Here is a 23575-nt window from a genome sequence, read left to right as displayed (position 1 = left end):
ATTATTATTGTTGTTGTTTATGTTAAAATCATGTGTGCGTATACAAGCGCAAATGGTCAAAATAAAAAATTGCGCAAATGGAGAAAAAACAATTAAGTACTCGTACCTACACCAATAGTGTATGAATAAAAAGCAAAATAGTAGAATACATAAAAGCTAAACAGCGACAGACGAGTAATCTCTACAAAAAAGTTGTGAAGATAAACTTGAAATACCGACGTTTGGCCGAGCGTCACACAAACATAATTTCTCGCATACATGCTTTTGAATGTGTGCACCTACGGGTTTTGACACGGTATGGCCGGGGAGACTGGCGAGGTAGCTCGCAGGCCCCACATACTCGTAAATGCATGTACAGTAGATACTAGATTAAGTCACAGCGACTTAGGCCATTGGAGACCAAAAGAGACGCGCAAAACGTGCGAAGCACCATTGACGGCGACGACCAGACTGTCGGCCAGCGGAGACACGTTTTCAAACTTAAACTTAGTTGTTTATTTTTGCGAATTTTTTTTGTGTGCCTTAACGGCCGTAATTCTTTTTCGAGCGCTGACAGTGACTTCCACTGGGTTTTATTGCTACACTTTAACCGTCAACACGACAACCAGTCGGTCGTTCAGTCCAATGTACTGTACGGCAATTCGCGTATTTCGCTTAGGCGAGTACTTTTGTACAGGTTGTGCATTTGTTGTGCTCACACTTGTATTGGACGGGCGAGTTTAGTGCTTTGCATGCTCTGGCTTTTTATTTGATTTCGAATCCATATTTACATTACTACAACAAGTCTGATAGTATTTTGGTTTTTGCGACACAAACAAGTCTTATATGCGAGCTACAATACGGTTGGGGCGGGGTTTGCATAAAAATAACTGAATTATTTTGTTGAGTTCTAATTACGGACACTTCCAGTTTAATGAATCCAGTAAAATTTCTCAGCTTTGAAGGAATAACAGGGATAGGCATTTGGATGAAAGCTCAGTTTCATCCAGTTATAGGTTTAACCATTTGCTAATTATATAAGACGGACTGACTTACCGATTAACTTCGGGTTACGTAAAAATTCTCTCATTAGGATTTTCGCAAACAAAATAAAATTTCAATACATTTGTAAGTGGGGGTGGAACTATTAAGGTCCGTTTCATTGCAGTTAAACTTACTCCAGGTTCAACCCTCTCATGTTCAAATTTCTCAAAATCCACCAGGCATTCAATTCAAGAGTTTTGAAATCGATAGAGTGCTCCATTTATCGGATGAAAATTGTTAATTAATACCGGGACCAATGCATTAAAAAATTCGTATTTTTTGAAGTCATTCAAGTCATTGATCCTGGTTCATCATGGTTATTCAATATTTATATGTGTGTTGTTGTTTTTCACTGGAATCATAGGAGCGGCGAAGAACTGATAAGGTGCATGCATCAGCTTCTTTGTAGAATATGGTCGGAAGAAAGCATGCCTGACGATTGGAATCTTAGTGTGCTCTGCCCAATCCATAAGAAGGGAGACCCCACAATCTGCGCCAACTACAGTGGTATAAGTCTCCTCAATATCGCATATAAGGTTTTGTCGAGCGTATTGTGTGAAAGACTAAAGCCCACCGTCAACAAACTGATTGGACCTTATCAGTGTGGCTTTAGACCTGGGAAATCCACCATGGACCAGATATTCACCATGCGCCAAATCTTGGAAAAGACCCGAGAGAGAAGAATCGATACTCACCATCTTTTTATCGATTTTAAAGCTGCCTTCGATAGCACGAAAAGGAGCTGCCTTTATGCCGCGATGTCTGAATTTGGTATCCCTGCAAAACTAATACGGCTATGTAAGCTGACGTTGAGCAACACCAAAAGCTCCGTCAGGATCGGGAAGGACCTCTCCGAGCCGTTCGATACCAAACGAGGCTTCAGACAGCAGAACTAAATAGAGAGGGTACAATCTTCTACAAGAGTGTACAGCTCCTGGCGTATGCCGATGATATTGATATCATCGGAAGCAACAACCGCGCCGTTTTCTAGACTAGATAAAGAAGCGAAGCGTATGGGTCTGGTGGTGAATGAGGACAAGACGAAATATCTCCTGTCATCAAACAAACAGTCAGCGCACTCGCGTCTTGGCTCCCACGTCACTGTTGACAGTCATAACTTTGAAGTTGTAGATAATTTCCTTTATCTGGGAACCAGCATTAACAACACCAACAATGTCAGCCTTGAAATCCAACGCAGAATCACTCTTGCTAACAGGTGCTACTTTGGACTGAGTAGGCAATTGAAAAGTAAAGTCCTCTCTCGACGAACCAAAATCAAACTCTATAAATCGCTCATTATTCCCGTCCTGATGTATGGCGCTGAAGCGTGGACGATGACAACATCCGATGAGACGACTCTTGGGGTTTTCGAGAGAAAGGTTTTGCGCAAGATTTATGGTCCTCTAAACATTGGCAACGGCGAATACCGCAGACGATAGAACGATGAGCTGTACGATTTATATGACGACATTGACATAGTTCAGCGAATAAAAAGACAGCGGCTACGCTGGCTAGGTCATGTTGTACGGATGGAAGAAAACACTCCAGCTCTGAAAGTATTCGATGCAGTACTCGCTGGAGGAAGCCGCGGAAGAGGACGACCTCCACTCCGGTGGAAAGACCAAGTGCAAAGTGACCTGGCTTCACTTGGTGTTTCCAGTTGGCGCCAAAAAGCAAAAAGGAGGAATGAGTGGCGCGCTCTGGTGGATTCGGCTATAATCGCTTAAAGCGGTTCCTACGCCAAATATATATATATATATATATATATAGGAGTTTAACACCAAAATTGATGTGACAATTCATTAGAAACTATAGTGTTCATTTGCAGCTAAACTTTGCGTTGCCTTACTTATTTTTATTGATTTCACTAGAGATGTTGTTGTGATGTTATTCGCATGCTCCTCAGGTATAGGCCATTAAGAGGCTCATAAAATAGCCATACGTGTCGAAACTGAAATCGAACAACGAATGATTTACTAAAACAATAAACTTTACCCGACTAATATTATTATGGCGAGGAATTCAAAAATATTGCAAAAATATTCATATGCACATGAGCATACATGGATGTGTGTGTGTGTATGTATGTAGGTGTAGAAGAAACTTTGCATGATTAGCGCGTGAAGATCGAGTATATATTGGCTGATACATTTGCATTATAATTTATAAATGACCACACACACACTGAAGGGAAGTGAAGTGAAGTGAAAAAACATTGCTTCGACGCCAAAACTGATAAGCAGAATAAAAACAATGAAAATAGTATGGAAGCACACGTAGACCACCCATGCAGATTTGTTATATCTGAAAACAAAAATGTTTTGGATTCGAATTATTGTCGAAAAATACTTGTAGATCGTAAAAAGTCTTTAACTGGCGTTGAATTATAATCGCACACACATATTCATATGCATATATATTTGTATGTGGTTATGGCGAAATAATAAGCAAATCAGATATGTACTGACATAGGTACCCTGTGGTTAAATCAACTTAGGAGTACACCATAAACTACTGTACAACTACTATCGAGGCCAACTGGTATCAGCTGACTGACTTTTCTCCATACAAGAAAGTGAAATGTCAATTGTCCGATTCTGGTCAGACTTGACTATTGGCTTGGATAAATATACACAGATATAGTTAATTATGGAGCAAAATCTTTGACTTTCGCTTAAAAATTATAAATAAAAGAAAATAAGTTTTTTTTATAATATTTCGTTAGAGGAATTGTAGATGTAAAGGAGTATAGTATTTTTTCTGACTGGATGCTTCACCGCAGGGTATACATATGAGCATACATTGTCATTTCATTAATACACATGAAAATATGGTAAACATTTAAATGGACGTGTGAAATATTACTTGTCAAATACACGTATACATGCATATGTATGTGCGTGTGAGTGTGTTCATCTACATATTAACGAGAGTTTAATAATAAACACTCAGAGATAAGATAGGAGTAGCGCCAAAGTGGGCGAACAATATGGAGGCCAAAATGACAACCGGAATGCGTATGAAAATGCGAGAGCGAGTATAATAACACAGCAAACAGACACCGAAAATAATATAAGTTAATAGTTCAGTAATATCATTGGTAAATTCCTTGAAAACTCAGCAATTTAAAGGAAAGTGGCATTTCTCATACAATATGTAGCCCCATATGATGTTTATCCTTTTGAAGGGCTTACTCTATTCTATGATAACGAGAACACAGAGTTAGGAACCTAGAAGTACAAAAACAAAAGGCATTATATTACAATAATCATTATTTGCTATTCACATACATACATATGTAAGTGTGTTACTAGCTTCGATGTAGCTAACGTTCAGCACGAAATCAATGTGCGAACAATTAACGCCGAATTAAAGCTTTAAGTGACAGCTACACTGTTAGCAATTTGCACTCAAACTGTATAAGCACATAAGTATGCATGTGAATCTGGGAAAGGTTACAAAGAAGTGGCGAGTGACAATTTCCAGTGTTAATATGAAAAATCACAGACACCACAGCCTTTACCTGTACATATGTATGTACATTATACTTACACTGTGCTACTATATGAAAATTCCTGTTTGAAATCGCACTATTCGGGAAAACATGCGATTTATGGAAATGACAGCAAAATTTATTAAAAGTAGCGTATGTACATATGTATGTATGGGTTTTGATGGATGTACGTGTTGCTGATGTGTATGTGTGTGCGCATGTGCCTGTAGGCGGGGGAGAGAGGTAGTAAGTTTTTTTTCTGTCTGCGCCTGTCGCCAAATGCAACTAATTGATGCAAAAGTGCAAAGTTGCTAATTCCAGCCAGCCCGCCCCGGTCGCTGTCACTGTCGGTGTCACTGTCGCCGCCAGTAATTAAAACGGCGCACACTAGAAATCACAATTGGACGAAGGCACATCGTATAACGGCAGCGGGGAGAGACAATAAAGTGGAATAAATGTAAATAACAACACGAATGACAACAAAGCAAATGTCAACATCTACATACATGCGACACACACACACACATACACGAACATACTCGTACATACGTATGTATATATTATATGTAAATTCATTGATGTGCTGAATATTTGTACAAAAATAACACTTGCATTTCATATTGCATATATAATATTATACATGAATATTAGTGAAGTACGGAAGTACAAGTGTCAAAATGGCGAAAATTGCATGAAATTTAATTTGGTATTTTGCTCAGTTATTTATATTTAAGATTTTACATGCATCGCCATTACTGCGTGTTTTCACAAATGCACTTACATTTATAAATAAAACGCTTTTAAGAGATTCGAAGGGCTAAATATATTGGTGATAGAGGTTTAAGTCACTTTCAAGTTCCCAAATCATTAGGGTGAACCTGTGATTGTGAAATGTGGTGTCACTTTGCTTTTGATAATTTTTTTTCTGAAATTTCGATGAAATGTAAAAATTGGAGAAGCGGAGTGGAATGCACCGATTTATGGAACGCTAGTAGAAAAAGGTGAAATCTTAAAAAATATAAAATGCCTTCTGACTCGTTCTCGATTGCACAAAAGTTGCTTACAATGCCATATTGATGGTTTAGTATTGGTAGAGAGCAGTCAGAAGGGCAATGGCATCCTCACATATGTACAATTCAATAAATGCATGTTTTTGTATGTATGAGTATTCAAACATTTTTGCTCATCATTGTTGCCTGGGCAGGCGACAACACGCATTATTTACAGGAAGAATTTGCGCATCGCAACCGCGCACCGACGCACACGGTCTCACACTCAAAAGGCATCGCATAGAATGGCATAGAGGACGCTGCACAAACAATTCGAATGAATGTACCTTTGCGGGCGTCGTTATTGTTATTGTTGACTTTAGCCCTACAGATGGGCTAATTGTTGCAGCGACGATGACAACTTTATTCTCGGCGTGTGCACGGCGTTGTGGATGGCCGATTAGCAGCTGTTTGAAAACACACATGTCTTTATGGTAATATGTCGTCCACCATTGCGTATGATTAATTTTTAGTAGAGGATATTCCTATATTTCCACACAATTTATAGCGAAATATTTGCGTTATTTGCGTAAACTTTCTAGAATCAAGAAATCAAAGAAATTGCTAAAAAATAATCTAAATTTAGGGGTCCCAATCATCTAACATCGAACACTTGTTTCTTACGGACATCATTACGGCTGTAAAGCATGGGATAATACATGGGATAATACTGATATTTCAATAACAGCAACAATAGCAATAAAATAATGCCAATTATTACAACCGCTCGGTTGACTGGCTGCAAGTAGCTGTTGTAAGCTGAAACTTGACATTTCGCATTCTTACTGCATCTCAAGCGACAACAACAATGCAACTAATCGTTGGCAATAACATACAGCATTGCAACAACAAAAAGTCGCTATTTAGCGGAGACTGATAAATAAAAGTAACAGTGGTTCATATATACATATGAGTATATATGCATGTTTGTATGTCTAGGGACTGTATGACTTTCGCACGCAGACTTGCTGGCACGCTAGCACGCCAGCGGGCTGAATGCTGAATGCGCCGGAATGCAGCCTTTGCAGTAATAAGACGAAACATGATAATCAGTAAAATGCACGGATCAGTGAAAGGCATGGCGACTGCAGCGGTCGGTCGCTGGCCGCTGGTCGCTGGGTGCATAAGTACCTCATATAGATGGCCGCAATAGTTCCCTCACAACGGCCGCTGAGCGATTATTATTCAGCTAATGATGATGGTGATGCACACACATTGTCGACAATGGCAGTTCAGCGTTCCATACAGACGGCGGCTGCTAGTGCGTCTAATATTACAATTGCTACTGGTGTTTAGATAAATTCCTAAGCTACTCAGCCACTGTGTTGTGCTGTGAGTATTAGTTGCCGCTCTAGCTTCGTTGTTCGTTTGTTGTTTTTGCGCTTCAGTGCGCCATAGAATTATGGCATGGCATGAATAAAATGGCAGCGAATGAGGCAGTACTCGTAGTGGCTGTAAAAATTGTTGGCGGTTGCAGTCAACAGTTAGTAAAGTGAATAGCAATATTAATAACATCGCCATTAGTACAACAAAAAATTCAAAAAATACATACTGTTGCCAATTGTATACTCGTAAGCTTGAGTGTTTGCTGGTTGGCGTGGTGGTGTGTTGGCGTTTAGCTTGGTGTGTACATGCACAACTGCATTCCATCAAACAAACGTCAACCGAACGTCAGCGGCGCTTTTGTTTTCAATTCACAATTGTTGTTGTGGCGTTGTTGTTGCTGCCTTCAACTCACACAGTTGGTGGGCGGAGAGGCGGCGCTGCAATTTCCACCAAGTGGAGCACATGCTCGACAACTGATCGCTCTCAACGTGAAAAGGATAAAAACCTCTGTATTGCTGGCTTACAGGAAGCGCTCCTCCCAAGTACACACCCCTATCTTATTCGAATTTACACAAAATCGCAAATATTGCCGTTACAAAGTATCTAATAATTTCGGGAAACCAAGTATTCGCTAAAAATGTATTTCGGCTGATCGAGCTCACTCACACACATATTTGCACATTTGTGGCGATTATTTTGTTCGTTTCATTTGTGAGGCGCGTTTGGTTTGTTTTGTTTTCTCTTTGCTACATTTGACGTTGAACGTGTTGTCTCGTTTTGTTTTGGCGTATAAAATATGTATTTCAGTAGGGTATATTGCTTATTTTCTTTATATTTTTTAATTCAACGCCACATCCGCGTGCTTGTACGTGTGAATGTTGCCTTTCTTATTTTTGATACTTTCAATAATTTCATATTTTTTGTCTCCGCCCACTTTGAACCGATTCATGGTTGGCACATTCAAAGGCCTATGACAATAGTTGGCAGTGATTTTCAATATGGTAATACTGACTGCAAGAGACTTGGGAACTGCTTTCTAATGAGTCACACGACGAGCTACGAAGAAATGTAATGGAGCATATGTGAGTTGTGGATGCATGTGTGTACTCGTGTAAATGTTTTAATTATTTACTAAATGTCCTTTGACGGTTCCCTTTAACTTTGCACCATCTATTATATTTCCTTTCACACCGTCGGATTTTGCCTGTGCGTCACACAAATCAACTATCATCTAATTGGTAAAGTTTAGATGCTAATAGGACTACTAGAGTGTTCTAGTGTAAAAGGTTGCCAAGTGTTAACAATATGTTTTTCTTTTGCTGTAATTGCACCCATCTCGGAATCAAAAGATATACATATAATAATTCCACCCTTTTTTGTAAAAGTTATATTTTTCTGCAATTGTGCGAGAAGTCAGTTGAGCATTTCATGTGTACATCTGTGTTTGTTTGCATGTGTGCGTTTGAGTGTGTGAGTGTCGGTGCAGTACACCCCTTTGATGGCCATATTATAATTACGCCTGATGCAAATATTGACGAAAGTGCGTAGCTTCTCTTTCTTTTATCTTAATTCATCTGAGATGGTTTATCTCACCCTTGAGCGATGCGACATACTGCTAACGGCTGAGCTTTTTACTATTTACTACATAAGAATATGAATGCACATTCGCATATACTAGAACAAGATGACGTTCGACTTGCATGAAGGGCTGCTTAGAGCAGGCAAACATGGGTTCGTATATGTTACTCGACAATCCCCTTCTAATCAGTTCAAGAAGTAGATGTTTTAAATAAGATCCTTTGATATGCATTTTTAATTTGTAACCCTTTGGGCTGATCTCCTTCGCTTTTGGAAAACATAAGAGTTTTCTTTTATGACTACTGCTTTTCCCCTAAGCGGCAAGTTAGCCCACATACATACATACATATGTATGTACTTCATGATATCTTTAAGATTGTTGCTAGATTTTACCAAACGCAATAATTATACTTTAGAATATTTGATTCTTTGTCAATCCCTCTTCAAAGGATAAGTCATGAGTTAATAAAAATATTTCAACATTACATCCATGAATATCCTATATGAGACAATGAACTGCGCGAAATTTCACGAACCTTTCACGATGATTCATTGGTCAGCCTATTGAGTACAAGAAATATTGTTTTTATAGGAAATTAATCTGAAATTTGCAAAAGGCTCTTAAGTTCGATTCTGTTCGTGGTTTATGATTTCTTATGTCTGGTCGTTCACTTTTAATTACATATTTGTAAATGATTTACCGACAATAAATGAAGGAAAAATGTGGAACACATAACTAAATCATCAATTTAATTCAGAGCCCAGTATTAAAATATATATGTGTATATAAATATTTCATTTATTATATTACTGATATTTATTCATACAGACATATCTTCATACATATGTATATATGTATATGTATGTATGTCTTGGATAGTTCTGACCATGTTGATAAATTATGTCTACCACTACATTATACATATACTATTCCAGTACTCGTAAGTTGTTTTTTTTTTTTAAATTCGCACAATGGCCGATTTCTCGATATGGACGAACGTACGGAATTATTAGGGCAGCAAACCCTTTCTTCTGCACATTTTACTAGTCAACTTCGTACTTACACAATACACTCTCATTGCCACTCAACTCATTCGCAGTTGAAGCTCATGTGAATTTTACGATCTGCTGAAGTGCGCACACACATTTTTACATATGTACATATATCCAACATATTGCATCTATATCGTACTTATGCGCACTTCTACACATAGATATTTTGTACGGGAATATATGAAAGTACATATATACATACGAGTTTAAGTGTGAGGTGTGAGCTTGAAAATCCTTGAAAGGTTAAAGACTCCTTCGTTAGGACATGCCCTGCAGTGCGAACTCACAAACTGGGTTCCATCCTTCTGCAACGTCTGCCACTTATTTACTTCTTTCGAGTTGGCTTTCGCTACCCTTTCGTTGCGAAACGTGTTCTTCGTGCGCGCTGAAAAGTTTTGCCAGTAGGTGCTTCCACCTCTATTGTCTCCCCCCAGATTCCTGGTGACCACGGCGGGTTGATGGTTGGTTGTCATAGCAACTGCGCGTTTTTATTGTGAACCCTTCTTCCATCCCGAAACTGCATTATTACTGCATGTGCATACATACATACATACCAATGCGTACATGCAATCACAATACTTATGAACCCTTAAGTAGCTTTACGCTCCTCGTTCCGGATTACTGGAACTTCATATGTTTGCTGTGCTCGCAGTTTTACTGATGTTGATGTTGTGAACAATCACGGAAATTCACTTTTTTCACGCTTGCAACATGTTGCATATTTGAAGTAATATCATCGAAATATATATTGGGTAATGCGTCTACCAGTCTGTCTGAACTTGCAGTGTTCAACAATAGTTGGCCGGATAAAAATCTAGGACTGTTCCGATTACGTAGACCCGACTATCGTGGAAACTGCCATGAAAAATCGGTCTCTGACATTCCCTAAATGTATGTAGGTTTAAGTATGCCATAAATACATAAGGAATTTTCAAATGATCTCAAACAACACATGCTATTCATTTAAGAATTAAACTAATTCCAGAAAGAAAACAACTTAAGCTAAATTATTTACCATCATACTTCTTGAGTTGATGTATTATTTAACTGTACATACATACATAAACGTGTACATACTTATGTAATTATTTATCGATGTGCTGGCAACTGTTATTGTTTTTATCTCAGGTTATTTTCGTTTGCTTTTTCGATTGCTCTGCCACATTCGGGTCTTTTTCTCTTATCAATTTATTAGTTAGTGTTGCTGTTGTGTTTAACTGTTGAAATTCGTACTGGTAACTGGTAAAAGTAACACAAACGTCGACATGTGCCTACCCAATTGAGAGCGGAGCCATAGAGACCAGCGTTGTGAAAATATATAATAATTGCTAATGAGCGAAATATCGAAACTTTCGGCATCCACAAAAGTTAACGAAAAGAGCTCCAGTACATAATGCGTGTTTTCTTATTTGTCGCCATCGAATGCGATAAGCAGAGCAGAGCAAGCAACCAACTCAATTCATGTAAATACATACATACATATATACCATCGTACATACACCAACACAATTTACTTAACACATTTTGTTTTGTTGTGTGGATTGTTGACTTTCTTAAATGTAAATTTTATATGACTCGTCACTTTTAAGCTAGTTTTCGAAACTAGTGAATTAGTATTGAGATTTCAAATAATGTTTGAGAACCGCTCCAAAAAATGAGCTATTCTCATAGAGCATTAGAAAGAACTTTACTGAGTGTGCAAACATTTTGGCAGCGGCATTTCGTCCGCTAAAAGATTCTCTAAGTGGTCCGTGTGTTATGAGGTGTGCAAATTTTGTGTGCATTATTCCGTTATTTTCTTTGCTTTAATGCTTGGTGCTTAATTTTTTGCTTGACAGCTGGACTAGTTCCAAGAATTCACTCTTTTTGCACATTTCAGTGCTTAACTATTCTTTCATTGTCTATATTCTATATATTTCTATTAGATTTTGGCTAGACACACTTGTCAACGGTTATGTGTGTTATGTTTTATTTTAATTTAATGATTCTCTTTTTTGGTTTAACTTGTATGTTTTTGCCATTGATGAAAATTATGTTTTTATACAAACCTATTCATTTGTATGTATAATAGAAACATACATAAAAGAACCTTCGTTCTATACACACTTTCATATATGCAGTGCAGTTGATATTCTTCAAAATTATGAGAAACCATTCACTGATTAACCATTTGGCTCTGAAATTATCACCACGCCTACGCAGGGCCATTTCAGCGACCACCACTGTATAAACCTCCTGTGTCCGTTCCTATTTTATGCTCTGCTGTTTCGATATTTTGCGAGCTTTTAATTGTGCATGAATAATTTCGAAGGAATTTAATTTTGGCTCGTCGGGCCGAACCGAAGGTTATTGATACCTGCGCTCAGATTTGTTGTGTGAATTTTGCATTTAATCATTTAATTGTTTACCTTACCAAACTTGTAGAATACTCGATTTTATTTAATTTCATTCATAATGACAATTTTAAGAAATACTTTCTGTTGATAGAATAAAAGTACAGTGTGTGCGGAGGTGTTTAGGTGAGGTTGTGGTTTTCTTTTCTTTTGACAGGTGCTTGTTTGAAATTTAATATTTACCCAAAAATTGTTTATATACATATACAGTTGTACTTAGCGTTGAGATTCTGAGACGGAATTGCCAAAGTGCAATTTTACCACTTCATCAAAAACAGGTATATGTACGTATGTATGTATTTATTAACAAAATATCTACATGAATACACTCAGACACATTCATAAAGATATGCATTAAGGGGCTATACCAGTGTAACCTATGAAAAATTAGATGAATTTCGTGATTTTTTTTTACGAAAGTATTCGATCGATTGTTTCGAAGTTTTTTGCACATAATAAGGTATATTTTCAGCTACATTTCAATTTTTTTTTTAACAAAAATATTGAAAAATAACGGACTCATATGCCATCTTCGGAAGTGCCAAAAAAAGTTCACTAACTGCTGACATGATTCCGCCCGAATGAGTTGCTGAAACAAAAAAATTCGAAAAGGATATTAAAGTTAAGACCTACGATTTAAAAAAATATAAAAAATTGACAAAATGGCGTAGTTCTGAAAAAAATTTGGTTTTTTTAGGTAAAAAATGGTCGTCTTTTACATGCCAAATTGACAATTTTCAACCAATCAAAAAGATCGTAGGTCGTTGTATAGTAAATATATTCAAGAATACTCAGTTTAAATTCGAAGTCGATCGGTAAATTTTTCGTTGAGTTATGATGTCAGCAATATTGAGAAATGTCGTTTCGAGAAAAACGCGTTTAAAGTTTCGACTATAGCTGCTTATATCTGTGGGCGGTCGCTTTTTAGAACGCTACCATTAAAAAACTATGCAAGATACGATCTTACCGCTTTCACAGGATATTTTTAAAAGTATAAACTATCGAATAAGCAAAAAATAAAAACAAAAAAAATTTTTGAAAATGTCACACTGGTATAGCCCCTTAACACAAGCAATTAGAAGAGGTGATAAGAGCGCTTATTCGCTTGGCCATATAAACCACGTACAAACGCACATACACACATTCAGACAAACACCTGTAATCGTGAAATTATTGTGGAGAAGATAAACGGTTGCTGTCGTCAATTAAACACATTGCGTATGCAAATAAATAACACTCCACTCGAGCAGAGCCCAGTTAAAAAGACGACGCAACAATTGTTGGCTGTCGCATATGCATTTGAGTATTCATGGATACATACATACATAGGTAATAATAGTAAAGTGTTGTTATATATCTATATAAATATGCATGTATTAGTCCCCAAAAGCTCTTTAAAGGTGCTTATGCGATTTGTGCTGAGACTACCATCAACACTAAGCCCATAGGCGACATCTTACAGACGCATGGACAGCTTCGGATCATCGTCTAAGCGATCTGCTTAACGCCATTCGCGACGCCATTTAACATTTAACGAATTTCCACACAAATCTCTAAATTTGTTTACATTTTAATTTACATGGACGTCAAAACGTCAAAAGAAAACAAGTAAGGAAAGGCTAAGTTCGGGTGCAACCGAACATTTTATTACCGAACTAAGCCCATTTTATTTTTGAAAAAAAAAAACATAATTAGGTATATACGAGCTAGGGGAAGTTATGAACCTATTGTAACCATTTTTGGTACAGAGACACACTATTAGAAGAAAAAGATATAGTCCGATTTCTAAATTTTTTTCACAAGTTATGATCTGATACTGATCAAAGTTGTGTAAAGTTTTATTACAATATCTTCATGGGTTCGTTATGTATATACATATTATAAAGTGAAGGAATGAGATTGAATTCAAAATTGAGTTACAGTGGAACTTCTATAACTCGAAGCTCTCCATAACTCGAACACTTGAATTGGCAATAGAAGGCAGCTTTAAGGGTGCAGATGACTCTATAACTAACTCTTTTAGTTTTAGGTGTTACAAACAACCTTAGCAACTTTTGTTGCGAGAGTATAAAAATATATATATATATGCTTAATAATTAACTTAAATGGCGAAAATTGCTTATTACCCTCCCGAAAAAAACATGAAATAAATAAATAACAAACACGTGCAAACGATTTAAAAATTTTACCATATACATACATATGTACATATAGTATATATATGTATCAGTTTTGAGAGATTGGCGATCGTCGTGGATGACATTTTGCTACCCATCGGGATAAATACTGCAATCAATGGTCGTCCGTCACAGATACAACTTATTAAGAAGAACCATTAAGTGATTTGCGGAAACACTCGGAGGCTGTCATAGACCGTTTAATAATTTAGAGATTATTGACCTGGTTTTTTTTGCATATCAAGACATATGTGCATATTTGTTGAATTGGGGTTTACAAGTATTGTAGGCAAATACAAAGCCGTAAAAACTCAATATACTCGGTACCCTTGAAAGTCGTAAAACGATCAGTCAAGTGATCGTCGAGTAGGCCGCGTTTATTAGACCAAGTCTAATCAGCGCTTTCAGTTAGTGGGTTCCACAAATTCGCAGAGAAAAGAAGTAGTATGAAATCAGGTAAGGGAAATCAGGTAAGCGGTAAAGCTCAAAAAGTGACGTTAATGCTAATCGTTTTCATGCGTTGCGTTGAAATGCTAATAATACTCGAATAAGCGATAGGTCATTGCCTGGTCATTGTCCGCGCACAACAATACTGATATGACAGCAGAACAATAACAACATTAATGTGAGAGATAAGGAAAGAATACTCAAACGACACGAATACTGAATACTCAAGCTCAAGCAACTAATGTGCTGCTGTCGTGTTATTGCTGTTGCTGTAGTGTTGACGTTGGCTTACGAAACACACTTCTTGTTGTGTGATCGTCGCTGCACCCGAGTCCACCCGACAATCAAACTACCATCGGTTGTCAATACGGACGGACGTGGCCCGGGGTGGTGTCATGGACATTTTTTTATTGCGTGAGGACCGTCGTTCAGACAGACAGCCGACAAGGCAATCATACGCCGGCGGGACCTGGCGGCCGTTGGTGTTACACACCCCCAGAATAAAATCGCGCATTGCCTATCGCTATAATGTTTATTGACGTTGGCAGCACTCTCCGCTGCCTCTGCTGTCTGTCTGCCCAGCACGTTCAGATGTTCCATTGGGAGTTGCTCTTCATCTAACCCGACTTCTCTTTAAGACGTTTGTGTGTTGGGATTCAGTCAGCGTCAGTCAGTCAAATTAAGGCGGCAAACCATAATTTTAAATGTAGACATTGTAGTTGACGTTTTCCTCTGTCTTTCCTTCTTTCTTATTTCGTTTTTGACATTGTTGCCGCCTGTCCGATGTGCTGCGATCAAGCGCAAGCTTAGAGGGCTAGCGTATAGGCTGAGCCATCATTTGCAAATTCAATTGCGGTAGGTTCGCAGTTGTTTGTATTTTTTATACATATGCACATATATCAATACCTCAGTACATATGTCGGCTATATACTTTACATGAATGCAGCAACATTTATTGTTTCTCCACCTATGCCATGTAGTTGACCGCACAGTTGCATTTACCCTTTTGCTTGTTCTATATATATTCATACATTATAAGTCTAAGTCCCGCTTTGTAGACTACTACATTTTCAAAAAGTCTAGTTCTAAACGAATTGTTCTCTGACTAGTTTGATTTCAGGCGGGAATTTATAGTTGTAAACCAGTATTTTTGCCGCCTACTTTGATGTTTCACTGCGGGGTCCAAATGAACTTTACTTGTACGCACAATTTAAACGCAATTGCGACTGCAACTTGACACCGCATTAAAGTCGGCGGTCGGTTCATCGTGTTCGGCTTTTCTTTTACCACCAAAGTGTTTGCTTTCTTTACTGTTGGCGGACTTTGTCGTTCATTTCGATCGAGTTGTGTATGCGAGGCGGGAAGTGTGTGCGCTGCATGCGAATTAGGCGCATAAATATAAGTCGCACGCGTTTATGGCGACACATGCGCATATGTACGATGACATACATACATTGTATGCGCATGTAATTTTATGTTCGCCACAAGCTGCTTTTCCTATCCTCAATTAATTTTTGATTGTCGTAGGTTAGGTCTATGTAAGCATTTGTGTAGGGACATTGAGCTTAAGCTGTCTACTGAGTTGCAACATAATTAATACTGTTTAAATATACAATAATAATGAACATATAGTATTCAACATTGTTTTCTGGAATATGGTGTGTTATTTAGTAGACATGAAAGGCGATGAAGCAAATCAATGGGCTCTGATGCTGCTGTATCGAGCGATCCCGGAATAACATTTTTATTGAATAATTTGTTAACGAATTTAACATTTTATATCCAGTATATGACTGCAATATCAGGGAAATGTATATGTGTATTTATTTGGCGAATATTACTGATATTAGTGATTTAACATTATGAAAGTAGTAATTGTAAGTGCAATTTTTGATTTTGCCATGTCCAGGATCCAATCCTTCACCGACCGAACGAGAAGCGAACAGAGAGCAGACAAGCATTCAAGACGCTTGTCTGCGATGGTCGTCGGTGTTGTGCGTATTCGCTATGATTTATCAGTTGTCTACTCTTACATTTCAGCACAATAACAACCACCAACGACAAGATGTTTTACTTGTATTTCTGATTTTTAGCTCAATTAAAAAAGAAACATTTGCAGAATTCTCTGGTTGCTTTATAGATGTTGCGCTGTCGTAGGGGGAAATGTCAGCAGCAGGTGGAGACCGCATCATCGTTCGCAATTTCGCCGTTCTTGCTATTGCACATGTGACGGTTCGGCTTTGCCTACATTTCGCTACTGTTTGCTGAGTGCTGCTGTGCTTCGGTGGCTCATCCCTTCTACGTTTGCGACCAAAATAAATTGTGGACATTAATTGCAAACATGCTTTGTTGACAGCGACTACCGTTCTTTTGGTTTCTGTTTCTGTTTCAATTTTGTTTTTGTTTTCGCATTTTACTCTTTATTTTAATATAGCCTCAACCGATGGTGTCACTGTTGTCTGCAGCGCTCTTTGTGCGTTGCTCGCGTCGTTTAGTACACGTTTGCACGGGAATTGATGTGCTCTGCGCTGCTGCCAGTTGCTAACAGACGCTCGCCTTACTAATTGCAATTATTCGGTTTCTCTGCAAAATATGCATCTTTTGAGTTGTCGCCACAGTCGAATTTTACCCCTAATTTTAGCGCATGACTCATGCGCCGAGGCAGCAGCTGAAACAAATAAGTAAAATTAGCATTTAACCTACCACTGTAATTTATAAAGGTCTGTCGGCGGTTGATATGATCGAAAGAGCCTTATGATATATTGATTACGGTATCGTATATAGTAGATGCAAATGAATGTTCACTCCAAAGGACCTAAGCTTCGCTGCGATGGCAACCTTTATTCTACAGGGGCAGCTCAATACATGGAGGCGAGACTTGAAGTATTTCTGTACATATACATAGATGCACATTCAGACATATGACTTGTGAAAAACTTCGTGCCAAACTGGTAGAGGGTTAACTGAGCGCTTATTCTGCAAATGTTTGCGTCGAAACGCCAGCAAAAAAGAGACCAACCGTCTCATTCATGGCTCAGCTTTGTCATCAAAGAAGCTGGAACTCGTACCTTTGTTGCACTTTTTCAAGCTTCACTTTTGGTTGTGAATGTGTTTTGTGTTTTGTTGTTGTAGTTTATTTGTTTGGTTCGTTTTGTATGCATTGACTCTTTGACGTCTTTGTGGCAGCAGTTTAGAAGGCACCAACAACACCAACAACAAGTGAGCCATTGCTCAATTGCCTAACGTTGCTTCCTAAAATTCGGTGTTTACACCAGTTTTTCAAACAGATTTTTATATTTATCGCGCTTTCTACAAAGCGAGCCACGCAGCGTGGTTTTGAGACAACATCGCTTTGGCTGGCTCGCTCACCGAATTGTCAAAGCCATACAATCGCCGGCATAAAGTGGCACGCAACGCTGTTTGTCGCTTTGTGTAATAAACAAATTGGTTGCATGCTTCTTTAGGCTTTTGAAGTCAAAGTCAACGTGGATTACAAAGTTTAAATGCGCCTCTCACGGTTCGTTTTTGTGCTGAACTAGGACTAGGGAGCTTTAAGAGGGCTAACTGAGAGAAAGCTTTTAGCTTTTGGTGGACTCAGTTGAAGATTTAATAAAACTCTAGATATGCATTTGTTACAATACAAAGTCAATTATTGTTTTTTCATCCCAATAACTATTTTTTTTGGTTTAAATCATGGTCGGGCGAAAACTAAGCTTATAGAATTTTCCATCGATCTTCTCAGAATGCCTTCATACATTATTTTATGAATCATTTGTTCTGTTTAAGGGTATAAATAAAAATATAATATCCATATGCATGGGTCTACTAAAGATCTAGATAGGTGCCAATACGATGCGATGAGTTCCAGATAATCTCTTTACAAGCAAATGTCAGTGTGCTATAAAAATAGATGGGGGTGCAGTGTGGAAAGTACAGTCAAAGTGCGAATGACGAAACGACGTATCAGCCGACTAAATTATTGGTTGTACATATACAAATGTTTCCATAGATGTGTGTGTGTGTGTGCTGTAGTTGTGTCGTCTGATGAGCTCGCCGACGTTCGAAAAGTCTGTTGAACCCAACTTCTGTATCTGCTCAAATTCGCTGCATTCACGTGGAGTAACGATATACTCGTAAGTGAATGAAAACAGAACTGGGATGACAACAGTATGTAAAAGTAGACGAATAAAATCGCAATCGCATACATTGTAACATTAATCGGTCAGCAAAATGCAGCAACCACGGGAATGGCAAAGACAAAACAATCCGTTTCAAATGCCATGTGCTTAAATTAAAATTTGCAACACGTTCAAGGTGCCCAAGTGTACTTATTCGCATACGAGTAATTCGCCCGCTGAAGCGAGCGTAGCTCCGTTGATCCGTCGCCACTTGCACGAGCACTCGATGGCCCGCTTCTACTTGCAATGATTGTGAAAAACTGATATCCGCTGCAGCTATGAGCGCTGGCCCACCCACCTGCGTCGCACAAGTGTCGACTGGTTTTGTTGTAGAGTTTGGTGGTCTCGCCGCCTGATTTGTGCTGGTTGTGTTGCTCGTTGCTGCACTTGCATTGTACTCACATGTATTGATGTAGAGAGCCGCGACAACTCGACTGTATCGTAGTGCAATAAGAATATCGCGTTGGCTACCTACATTGTGACACAAACATGCTACATATGCGCACATGTTTGCATGGTTTTATTATAGCATTTTTCTCCACTCGACACAAGGCCACCTTAAAGTGCATAAGGTGCTCGTCCATTGTGTTGTGATTTTTAAAGGTAGGGTCCGCTGCGGTTTCCTCAGAAACAGTCGAAACAACCACTCTTGTTGTTGTTGGCTATATTTTACTGCCATTGCCAATTGGCATCAAGACTAGTTGGCCATTGACGATTATAACCAGATTGTATCACAGTGTTGATCGTTTTAAAATTTGAGTGAAGAAATTAAATAGTAAAACCTTGATCATGTACGAGGTGAGACTATATTTTGATTATATTACTTGATAAAATTAATCGCGTTCACTTGGTTTGAGGAATTCGAGCGATTAAATTAACATAGTACTATAATTATAAATTCCATTTGAGTTTTTAATTCTTCTTAGTAAAGAAGCATGTTCCCCATCAGGTCAAGACATTTCGTAAATAGGGTTCAATACCCTCGTGATCAATGCACAAACTAGAACTTTTACGAACATAATGCCGATTCATTGTGGGGTATATTTTGGAGGCTCAGCATTGAGAGAAAAACATTCAAAATATACATATGGTTAGCTATTGTCGATATTACTATTAAGTTGTAAAGCCGCAGATGAAAATACCGAGTTTACTTGTGATTGCTTACGTTCTGCCATGCCCTTCGTGTCCTCTTATGTTGTTTCCACTCAATCCACTGGCCCAGATTCAACTATTTCACATGTCACATATACATATAAGAGATTTACACATACCCAGCAGAGATATCCGAAATTGCTATTCGAAGTGTTGTAGTAGTACACAGAAGTGAAACTAGTGACCTTTCTATGAATACTTTTTGCGGAATGGTTCATTAAACTAAGATTCAACTGAGAGCTTTACGTTGATCAATTGAAGTTGGTAATTAATGTAAGTTCGTTCGTTATCCTAATTATGGTCATATTTCTAGGCAATGCGAAGCTAGTTATATCAAATGATCCTTCTTGGATACTATACCTCGGTTTCGTCAGAATTCTACCAAAAAAGATATATGTAAGATATATGAATCGATAGATTTATGCAGGTTATGCACACATCCTACATATAGACGAGTATATCCCCGCTTGTTGATGTAACCAACGGCACACAGGTGAACCTGTTGTTGTTGTTGTAAATGTTGTTTTCGTTATTTTGTACAATGGTATCTAGATTGGTATACAAGAGTGTTAAGAGTTACTTTTTGTACTTTCGGTTTTGGATGCTTGATGGGAGTGTATAGGAGTTCCGCCTGGTGCGGTTGTTTACTCATAGTTTGGCCTACATTTCTCTGGGTATTGCATCTCCTACCTTTCACCGCTGCACTTTGCATGGAAACCTCAACTTACCACAATCTCTACTCATGCCGCACCACCACAGATGGCAGTGCATACACGCACGCACACACCTACAAAACGAACCACACCCTAATGTCCTGTTAGGAACCTCTGTGCAGTCTCTGCTCTTGATAATCAGCGAATGCAGCAACCACATTGGGAGTTGCCCTCATTTTGTCTGTCTACTTCGGCTTCATACGTACATACGTTCATACATTCCGCTCTGCAAACACCCACGCATTGTACCCTCCTTCCAGTTGTTATGAACCAGTAGCTATGAATTGCAAAAAGACACTCTGAAGTACATATTTACATGAATGCATACATATTTGTTAACCGTTGGTGTGCATAACCCCATGCAAGTACATATACAGTACTGACTATATCTATGTATAGCAAAGTGTAGTTTTGCATAGAAATTTGAGATCTTCATCGTCGACCAAAGTGAGTTATCGTCAATCCCTGTTGCATATATTACACATTGCATTGTCTTTCAGTGTATATATGTATATCTATATGTCTTTATATAGTTGTAGATGTACTTCTGTAGTAACGAATATGCGTGTGTGTGCAAGGGAGACAGGACACAGACAAACACTTTTGTGGGCCCGCATCACTACCGGTTTTGTTTCTACGACAGGGGTTGTGGGGAATAGGAAAATGTTTGGAAACCGGGTCATTCATTTATATACATATGTAGATATATACATACCAAATAGGAATTTACCTGGTCAATGCTTAATTATTTTTGACCTAAATTAATCTATAATTTTGTAGGTATCTTCAAATCAAGACAAAAGTAATCGATGCGAGATGTCTGAAAAAATATGTATTTGTTTATAAAGGGTTACATGCCTATATGTAGTGCATATAAATTTGTTTATAATTTGTTGTATCTCAATATGTGTGTGCCATTGCGTATGAGTAACAAAACATCAAGTATTCCCGGTGGCCACTACAAGTTGTGTAGATATGCAAGTGCACGCATTGCATTTTCTAATAATAATAAGTTTTTTTTTTAATAAAATTGCTGACAGAGAGTAATCAATTGATACGTGTTTACTTCTTTCATGGTATATAATCCAATTATAAGCTACTAGACTCTGTAGTCGCTAGAGAAACTGCATTTTGTCGCTGTTGTTGTTGGCGAAGCAAAAATTCATCCACTCATCAAGGCGCTTCATTTATTTATGTACACTTCAATGGCTAAGCTCTCTTCAATTGAGCTTTTAATAAGCGCTTTGTTGATATTTGCGATTGTTGAGTTCTTTCTTGCATATTCCACATTTTTCATGCTAATTAGCAAATCGAAGAGATACAAAACAGTTTGCACAATTTGTTTATTTCTTTTCGCCAATGAAGCGTAATCCATTAGACTCTAATGCTTGCATTGCAATTGCATTCCCATTCATGACTTTCAAGAATGTTATTTATTTTCACGCACACACACTTACTTACTGCTTACATTTACAGAAATCGGCTGATTTTATGAATAATGATGATTTAATTCGACAATGAATGAATTGGTGAGTGCAAATGAAAGCATTATTCCTCGTACTTCAGCAAATAAGCCAGTGGAGAAGTATGTTTATTATTTTTCAACAATTCTCCGTTGCTATTCATAGACCAGAAATATACTTCGCTCCTAGCATTCGAGAAAATTTTGTAGGAAACGCCAAATACCTTTAAAAACCATCTTTAAAACCCATCCTAATCATCAAAAAAAAAATTGATCTTTATAAAACCGCTCATAAGAGTAGGAATTTTATATATACTATCTTACAGCAAATTGCCGAACGCTTAACTTTTATTCCACAGTTCACTCACAACAACACCGTTTACATAAAACAGCCTACAAACAAACGTATGTACATATAATGGCGACATGTAGTCGCGGTGGATACTTCGATTGTCGCCGTCACAGCGGCGATGAAGACAATAAGTCAGCTTCACGGCGTTGGCAACTCCGGTAGTCGGCAGTTTGGCGAGAAGGACAACTGCATGAACAATAATGATGTGCGTGGTACACACGCATTCGCATATCTGCATAGGCGAGCTAGCTCTAAGATTGTTTTTATGTACTTGCTTGACATACATATGTATGTATGAATTTGCTTTGTTTTAGTCCATCAAAGACCATTACTAGATCGATAGTTCAGAACTATTGCCAAACAAATGGGAAAATGTAGAAAATGTGTACGTGTGGGAGCCTCTTGCGAAGTAGCGGATATATTTTTGGTGTGGTTTTTGGTCTGTTTGGACAGCGATTCCCTGTAGGGTGCATCTTCAAAAAAAACTTTATACGTATGTCAACACACTTAAAAATGTGTACGTATACGTATGTTGCAAATGAATATATTGCGGTTATTTATTATGTCATGAGGATTTACTGTCTCTAATGTTCGGCGCACACAACCGCAATGCCAACCCTTTGATTTCTGCAAGCTTGTGGAACATATGGATGGATGTGTGATACGTAGCTTTTTTAATGAATGTGGTAAAAGACCAACAAACATACATCCATATACACACTTAAGCAAACAGGAACATTTTACGAGCTTCTTGACCTCATAGGGATGTAGCGAACATTTGCCGCGCTTCAGGAAATAAATTCAGATGAGATTAGTTACATATTTGTAAATGTATATTTATTTGTATAGATCATCATGGATCCATATCTGCTGGCGCTTTAAATAAATTCTGAATATTAAATAAATGTATTCTATGCTCGAAATATAAATGCAAATCATAAAACGCAATAATTTCGTGCCAACGTATGCCTCCGCGTTTTACTATATACTGACATGCATACCAACATACGTATACATATGTACATACTTATATAAATATTTTAGTTGTTTCATCGCTTGAATTTCTGTTGACGGCGCACAATTTTCATTATCACATTAAGCAACACGATGACTAGCTGCTCAATGAGCGCCGGCAGTTTTGCCAATGAATTCGTATACATCCACGTCGCCCACGTCGCC

The 23575-nt window shown here is 38.1% G+C and overlaps 1 protein-coding gene across 4 annotated transcripts in view; it reads left to right on the top strand.

The window, feature by feature from the left end:
• Positions 1-23575, top strand: part of LOC105209644 (uncharacterized) — a 64401-nt gene that overhangs the window by 4198 nt on the left and 36628 nt on the right. The gene's annotated exons all lie outside the window — the stretch shown is intronic.

The sequence above is a fragment of the Zeugodacus cucurbitae genome, chromosome 3, assembly GCF_028554725.1.
Source record: "Zeugodacus cucurbitae isolate PBARC_wt_2022May chromosome 3, idZeuCucr1.2, whole genome shotgun sequence".
In the NCBI taxonomy this organism is placed as follows: Eukaryota; Metazoa; Arthropoda; class Insecta; order Diptera; family Tephritidae; genus Zeugodacus; species Zeugodacus cucurbitae.
This window is presented reverse-complemented; position numbering and strand designations above follow the sequence as displayed.